The sequence below is a fragment of the Amborella trichopoda genome, chromosome 6 (assembly GCF_054954075.1).
Source record: "Amborella trichopoda isolate Santa Cruz 75 chromosome 6, AtrichopodaSantaCruz75HAP2 v2.0, whole genome shotgun sequence".
NCBI lineage: Eukaryota > Viridiplantae > Streptophyta > Magnoliopsida > Amborellales > Amborellaceae > Amborella > Amborella trichopoda.
Window position 1 is genome coordinate 7,790,314 of NC_142341.1, and position 7,334 is coordinate 7,797,647.

The 7,334-nt window shown below is 34.2% G+C and overlaps 1 long non-coding RNA gene across 3 annotated transcripts; it reads left to right on the forward strand.

Moving 5' to 3' along the window:
• The first annotated feature begins 378 nt into the window (after nucleotides 1-378).
• On the forward strand, nucleotides 379-6,473 carry LOC105421909 (uncharacterized). Of its 3 annotated transcripts, none has more exons than XR_967185.3 (2): nucleotides 379-4,299; nucleotides 6,013-6,473. It is a non-coding gene; the product is annotated as an uncharacterized LOC105421909 (long non-coding RNA). The 3 variants fall into 3 exon arrangements; XR_002279467.2 differs by having other exon boundaries at nucleotides 6,019-6,473; XR_016057628.1 differs by having other exon boundaries at nucleotides 6,053-6,473.
• The last annotated feature ends 861 nt before the right edge of the window (nucleotides 6,474-7,334 follow it).

The following is a 7,334-nucleotide window of genomic DNA, read 5'->3' on the forward strand; positions in this document are numbered from 1 at the left end:
AATATATTTTAAATCTATCACAAAGATTTCTAGTATTGAAAGCTCATTTCTCGATACTATTTGAAGGTGCACTTTACTTTGATTGTTTAGAGCCTCAGATCTATACAAACCCCACCCCAAACCTTTTCCTCTGTGTAATATAGTGATTTAATAGTTCTGATACATTGGCTAAAGTAAACAAGCCCCTTAAACATCTGCTAATCACCACAACTGAAAAAGGAAACTACTCCAAATGGACGGCTCTCCTTAAAGATTGTGATGTTAGTTTGGGCATAGTTAATGAACTGCCAAGTGAGGCAGAATGGTTGAGAAGACCCGGTCATGCGTGTGAGGCCCCAAACATGTATAAAAGGGCTTCCATGCACCCTATCCATATCACCAATTATATCTCTCCTCCTTTTCTAATTCTTTTACTCAAAGTTGAAAGAATTTCTCTGCGAATATTGAAGATTTGATGTTTTCATGCTTTCCACAGGCTTTCTTGAACATGGTATTCAGACAGGCCCTCCTCGAGTTAGTTCTCGGAGATGCATTGTTGAGTAACAGGTTCAAGAAAGCTGTGGAAAAACATGAAAACGATCATGATACCGTGTTGCATATTTGAAAGTGAATGCAATTTTTTCGGAAGGTTGGCCTTTTCTCATTCTTCCCCTTATCCAACCCTCTATTCTTGATGGAGGGCTAAGATTGCCCCAATCACAATGTCACGTCTCTACACTTTTATTTTTAATTTTTTTTCTACAGACTATCTTGCCACCTTATTTTGTATGTCCAATATTTTATTAAACACGCACTAGCGAAAAATATAAAAAAAATATTTTCAATAAAATAAAATGACCAAAATACCCCTAAGTATTTTGGTCATTATATGTTATCAAAAACTTATTTTTAATATGTTTTTTTTATAGGTGAGCTCCAATGAAAAGATGACACGTACCCAATTTCATATTCATATAATTTGTATAAAAAAAACTAAAAATAAAATACTTTGAGACGTTGGATTTAAGATCAAACGATGATTGACTGTCTTGATCAAAATTAGACAGTGGGATGGTAGGGAAAGTATATATCTTCTACGCTGTAGAAGAAGTATGGAAACATTTCTTATTAGAGATTACATATCCTTAAAAATTACGTCTAAAAATCCATCTCAAAAATAGATTTTTAAGAAAGGGACTCATTTTTACATGGGCTGTTGTTTTGCCAGATGATCGTGACGAGCATGCTCATGTAGAAGCATAGTGTGCATTATATCCCTCGGACAAAAGAGATATTTTGAAATATTTTTCTACGAAAATTTGAGATCTACATGAGAATCATTAGATGGTTATTTTTAAAAGAAATTAAATTTGGAGTTCCTCATCACTCTTGCTCTCCAAAAGTTTGAATTCTTCTGTATTTAAGGTTGGTCTCTAGGCTCAAGAGGTCATGTCCCCAAAATTCAAGGTCTTAAAAATACTCATAGTATGAGTTCTACCTGAGACCAAATGGACAATAAGCTCCTCCAGGACCAGCATGTCTTTTACATGTACAACAATTTCCATCGGGAGCAAACTGTATATTAACTCGCTCGGGCAAAAGCCATTAAAGTTGGGCAAATATATGAGCGATTTAAATTGAAGATCGAGGAAAAGAGTAAATTTCGAGGAATATGGGGATTCCATCCACCAAAAGGTTCCAAGGCATTGTTGTAAGATTATGTCTTTTGCCTTAAAAGGTTTTTATTTGTTAGACTAAATATGGGTTGGTTTCTTAACATGATTGGGGTTAACATATTCTATGACATTCCTTTCATTTTCATTTTGTAAGTAAATTGGCATGGCTTCCATTTTGTAAGTAAATTGGCAGCACGCTGTCCCTCTAGATGGCCGGTCGATGCTCCCGACTTTCGGCGTGAAGTGGCGGTGGACTTGGTGTCCGAGTCCCACGCCCATGCACTTGGGTCGAAGTACACCTTAGCTTTTGACATCTGAGAATGTTCTTTAATGTTGAAAGAAAAAAAATAAATTATTTAATCCCATAAATAGTGTATCTTGCTACATATTATCTAGACAGTCCATTTTCAAGATTTTCATGCGTTTATAGATCTACTTGATTTTAACCATTTTTAAGTTTAAAATGTTATAATTAGATACAAAAATACCTTTCAGATAATCCTAAAAACTCTTTATACCAAAATTACATGTTATGATAAAATTTAGAGCAATCGTATAATTGTATTATTTAAGGTTGCGACCTTAATAGAATGTCTTATCCCCTTCCATCACCGTCTAATACCTAATCTTAAACAATCCCCCCCTCCATCCCAACGACAGCGACTAGTTACACAAAAAATTACATGTTATGATAAAACAACTGGTTGTCGCCGTCTTCACCCTTCCATCACTGTCCAGTAGCTGGGATGGACAATGAGTGGGAAAGTGATGGGGGAATGCTAGTCCCACAAAACAAGTCATTAATTTGGAGGTCTTATCCCCTTCCATAACCGTCCAGTCGCTGGGATGGACAGTAATGACCTCTGTTAACAATATTGTTCCAAATGTTACAAAATAAAAATGAAAAAAAAGAAAGACAAGCATTAGATTATTACTAGGGAAATTACAAAAAACTCCTCAAAAGATATTATCTATACAACTTACCCCCATCGAAACCTTTTCTCTCACTTTTTTTCCCACAATAAGCTTTCTATGCAAAATTCCCCCAAAATAAAAAGTACTTTTTTTAGATGAAAATGCCGTTCCCATATAAAAAAATCAATTTTGTGTGATTTGACGCCTCACAAGTTCTACTGCCGGAGCACCTTTTGCCACCGTCTGAGCGATGTGTCTCACAAGTTCTATTGCCGGAGCGTCCTTTGCAACTGTCGAAGCGGTATTGCTGGAGCGCCCTTGGCTACTACCGAAACGCTGTGTCGCACAGGTTCTACTACCGGAGAGAGAGGCGTGTGAGAGAGAGGCGTGTGCAATAGTATTAAGGGTAGTTTAGTCTTTTTATTTTATTTTATTTAGGTTGGGGGTTATTTGCATAAAAAATTTGTTATAGGGAAAAAACTGAGAAAAAAAGTTAGATTGAGAGTAAATTGCACAATTAGTGTAGTCTTCGGTTTTTTTTGTAATTTTTCCTTATTGGGTTCAAATCCTATTGCCACTGCCCCACTCATACTAATACTAATACTAATACTAATACTGCCACTACCACTGCCCTTGTGTCCTCCGAAAGGTTACCGACTCTTATTGAATTCTCTTCGTTTCTCCTCCTCATTTCAGTTCCAGCCTTTCCAACCCCACCGGCTCTTGGTGGGGCGACATAAATGCCCTTCGTGGACCCATCTTGGGCAGGGACGGTGGGTCCTTCGGTTGCTGAGGCCTGTCAATGAAGGACTTGGTAGGTGGGTTATTATTCAAATCCTACTACTTCATGGAAGATATCATCCTTTCAGGAATTTCATGGAGGTACGTTTAACTTTAAAAAAAAAAAAAAAAGCAAACTTTATGGAGGATGCAAAACTACAAGCATTTTATTCAACGGTAGTTTAGAATTAATGCAAAAAGAACAGAGTTATTCTATCATAAATGAAAAAAACCAAAGTAGAAATAGGTTGCAGATCTCCATATGCCACAGGCAATATTAATCCAGTAACATCAGCATGATATTATTTGTGAACTGCAACCAAAAGAACAAAAAAATAAATAGTTCCCACCAGAACTAGCACAATCTTCTCTTTCATGCTTTATTTGAAGTTTGTGATAACACCTTGTCATATGCATGGGAGGATTTAATCAATAAACATAACTTCTTTCTTGGTAGATATAATCTTAACTATCGCTAATAATGGAAATCACTTGGACCACCAAGTAGTAGCTCATCAATTTGTGTTTCCATCTCATTAATGTATATCCTCTCTTCCATTGCCTGCTAATCCTTCATAATGCCCAACGTTTAGGGCACGTTTGACGATTGGAACTTAAGTGAGAGGGCATCCCAACTTCCAACCCACTCTTGTAGTTCTAAGTTCAGTTAGATTGTATTTTAAGGTGTGAGAAGTCCTTATCCCTCAACAATGGTGATCGTGGCCCTGCAACCCTCCCTATGGAGAACGAAGCTTCAGGAGCGTGGATCACACACCGCAAGAATATATAAATATATATATATATATTTTCCATCAATTCACGCACTCACATCATCCTTCTTACTTTGTTTTCCCTCTCTTGCCTCTCCAACGTCACCCTACGTCCCTCTTTCTCTGTGCCTCTCATTGAAGATCATTCTCATCATTCGAGGGTTTCTTGCCTTCATCAGGTGTTGATTTCTTGCCTTTATCTTCCCCGTTATTGTGTTGAAGCTACGAATACATTGAGTTTCTTTTATTTTTTTTTAGGGTTACTCCCATAACCCCAAATCTACAAAAAAATATTTTATTTTTGATTTGTCTATTTTTTTTCTGATTAAGCTCAGAAAAGATTAATCATAAATCTACAAAGAGCATTTATAGTTGATTTTTTTTTCTTTCCCAGTTGTTCAATTTTGATTTGTTTTTTTTTTTTTTTTTGATTAAGCTCAGAGAAGATTAATCCTTATCTTTACCCCTCATGTTGCTGGTTCAAACTCTTACGAAGTTATGGTGAGTGCTTGGTGTAAGATGTAAAAACTATGTAACCTCAATATGAAAATCAGTTTTGGGACTCAGGACTTCCCCAAGTTGATTAAGCTTGGCTCGTTCAGGGGTCATGTTAGTGGATTTATAAGCTTCTTTATTTTGCTTATTTGTTTCTTCTTTTAATTAGCCACTCATAGCTCATCTATTTATTTGAATTCAATCTATTTATTGTTAGTATTTAGGAATTAGTAGATTTATTGGCTTCTTCTTATGGTTACATAGATATTTTCATTGGTTTTTATGGTATTTTAATGTTGTGGATTCATAAATTTTGTAATTTATTTTATGATCCTTTATATTTCTTATCTTTGATGCCATGCAATTGTTTTGGTTGATTATTTTGCTAGAGGTGATGGATATAAAAGTCTATCAAAAATTGTTTGACAATGTTTAAATCTTAATAAATTATCTACAAATTACGTTAACCTAAATGTTTTTGGTGTGTGCCCCTTAGTCGGTCGTTCCTAAATAAAATACAAAAGAATAAAAATGACCAAATTTTCCATATAAAATTTTCATGAGTATTTTAAATATTTTTTATTTTTTTTAGAAATACTTCATTTATATGTGAGTTGGATTGATGTTCACATGCTCCAAAATTCAAATGAAGATGATTTGTAGAAAAATTCTTAAATTTCAAATATTATTAGATAACCTTGACCAAGATAGACTTTGGATAGTGATAAGCCATGAGCAAAATGCTGTAGAAATTCACTCGTAAGTATTTGTAAGTATTTTCTATGTACGCATGGTAACAATATTAAGGGAAACTTACATTACTTTCTTTAGAAATTTAAAATTAGCTCTAATATTCCATATTTTTGTTTATGTCCTGCCTTTTTAGGAGCGCGTCTAGTATTTCAGTTTCGTCTTTTTTTCTATATAACATATTGAGATCAAATTTTTGTGTTTTTTATTACCATAAAGCATCTTTAAAAAATAATTGAACTAAGATAAAATGACCTAAATATATGTACAAACTGTAGGGGCATTTTAGTTATTTTAGTTTTTTATTTATTTAGAGTTATTAATTTTATATTTTCTATAAGTGTGGATTGGTGAGAAGCATAGACATTCAAAATTTGAGATTAATTTTATAAATAAAAAAATAAAATCAAAATATCCAAAAAAAGTGGGTTGTGAGTGTAACATATGAAATAGTGAGGGCAATATTTAAAGAGGAAAATTTATCTAAGGTTGGTGCACCTCTAAAATACAGTCGAAAAAGAGTGTTATGAAATTGAAAAACCTTTCAATTGATCATTTTCATCGTTAAAGCCTTATCAGTGGTAAACATTTGCCTAATGTTTTGAAAGAACTAAAATTTTTTAAATGCTTATGGAAACTCGGCCCAGCTGCAGTTGGAATCATGTTCGATACTGGCTCATGGTGCAGACAACATCCTAGGTGTAGGGGAGATCGGAGCAAGAGGTCACGCCTTGAAGATGCCCGTCCTAGGCTGCAGACGCCGCAACAAACACACCATTGCAATCTCTGTTGACACCATCAACTCCTGTTAGACCTGGGTTCTGCAAAGAAGCCTCCCTAATTAATCATAACCTAAGTCCGAATTTTCAACTGTAGGCTTTCAAATAAACTATAGCACAAGAATGGCCGAAGTTGTAAAGGTGAGTAGGTGCCATAACGTTTAGAGTTCTATTTCTATCGACTTCTAGAGTTAAACATTATTATTTTGTCAAAAATAATAATAACTACTATAGGTTGTGATTTTGTGCTCATGCTTACTGTAACAGGTATGCTAATGAGAAAAAATAACTGCAAGGAATCCATTAATCCCTAGGAAATTAGAATGTAACATGCTAACAAAGGAGCAATCATATGAGTCAAATATTTGATAAGTAATTTCTAATTTTGCCCCTTCATCAAAATTAAAGTAGTTTTTTAAAAAAAACTTATGTGATAAACCAGAACTTTCAAATACCAATATTGCTCTTTAAACACTTCACAAGACATTCATTTACATATATTCCAATGTTTCGCGAGTGAATTGTTTAATGAGATGGCGTGAAAACATACAAATTTCATATAAGTGTTTAAAGTGAAATATTGGTATTTGAAATCACCGTTATCTTTTGAAAATTAAACGCCATCGACATAGTGGAATTCAAACGTTTAACATGGTGATTTAGGGAGTTATTAGTGTTTGAAAATACCAATACTGGTAATTCATTTAGTGGAATACTATTATTTGAAAATCCCAAGACTCTAATAATCTATTTAGTGAGATATTGGCGTCAAAAAATACCAATATATTTAGACAGACGTAATAATAGTAACTGCATATATTTGCACCATTCATTATCAGAATTGAAGGTGGATACTCTGAGTTACATGCAACACACAAAGTCCATTGTGGTGCACCATATAGCTAAATGCGCATCTTGAGTATTAGTGTTTTAAAACCTGGCAATTTCCAATTCAAATCGTTGATTTGGGTGGAAATTAGTCGGAATGAAACTAGTTTTTGGGATAGTATGGGTTCAGGCCTCACTTCCCCTAAATCCCTTATATATTATTTTTCAATATTTTATTTTGGTGTAATTTGGTCATATGTACACACACTTCAAATTTTAGATAAATATGATTAGTACAATAATTATAAAAATTCAAATACTACCGGACAACTGTGACAATGTGATTAACTTTGGACGGTGAT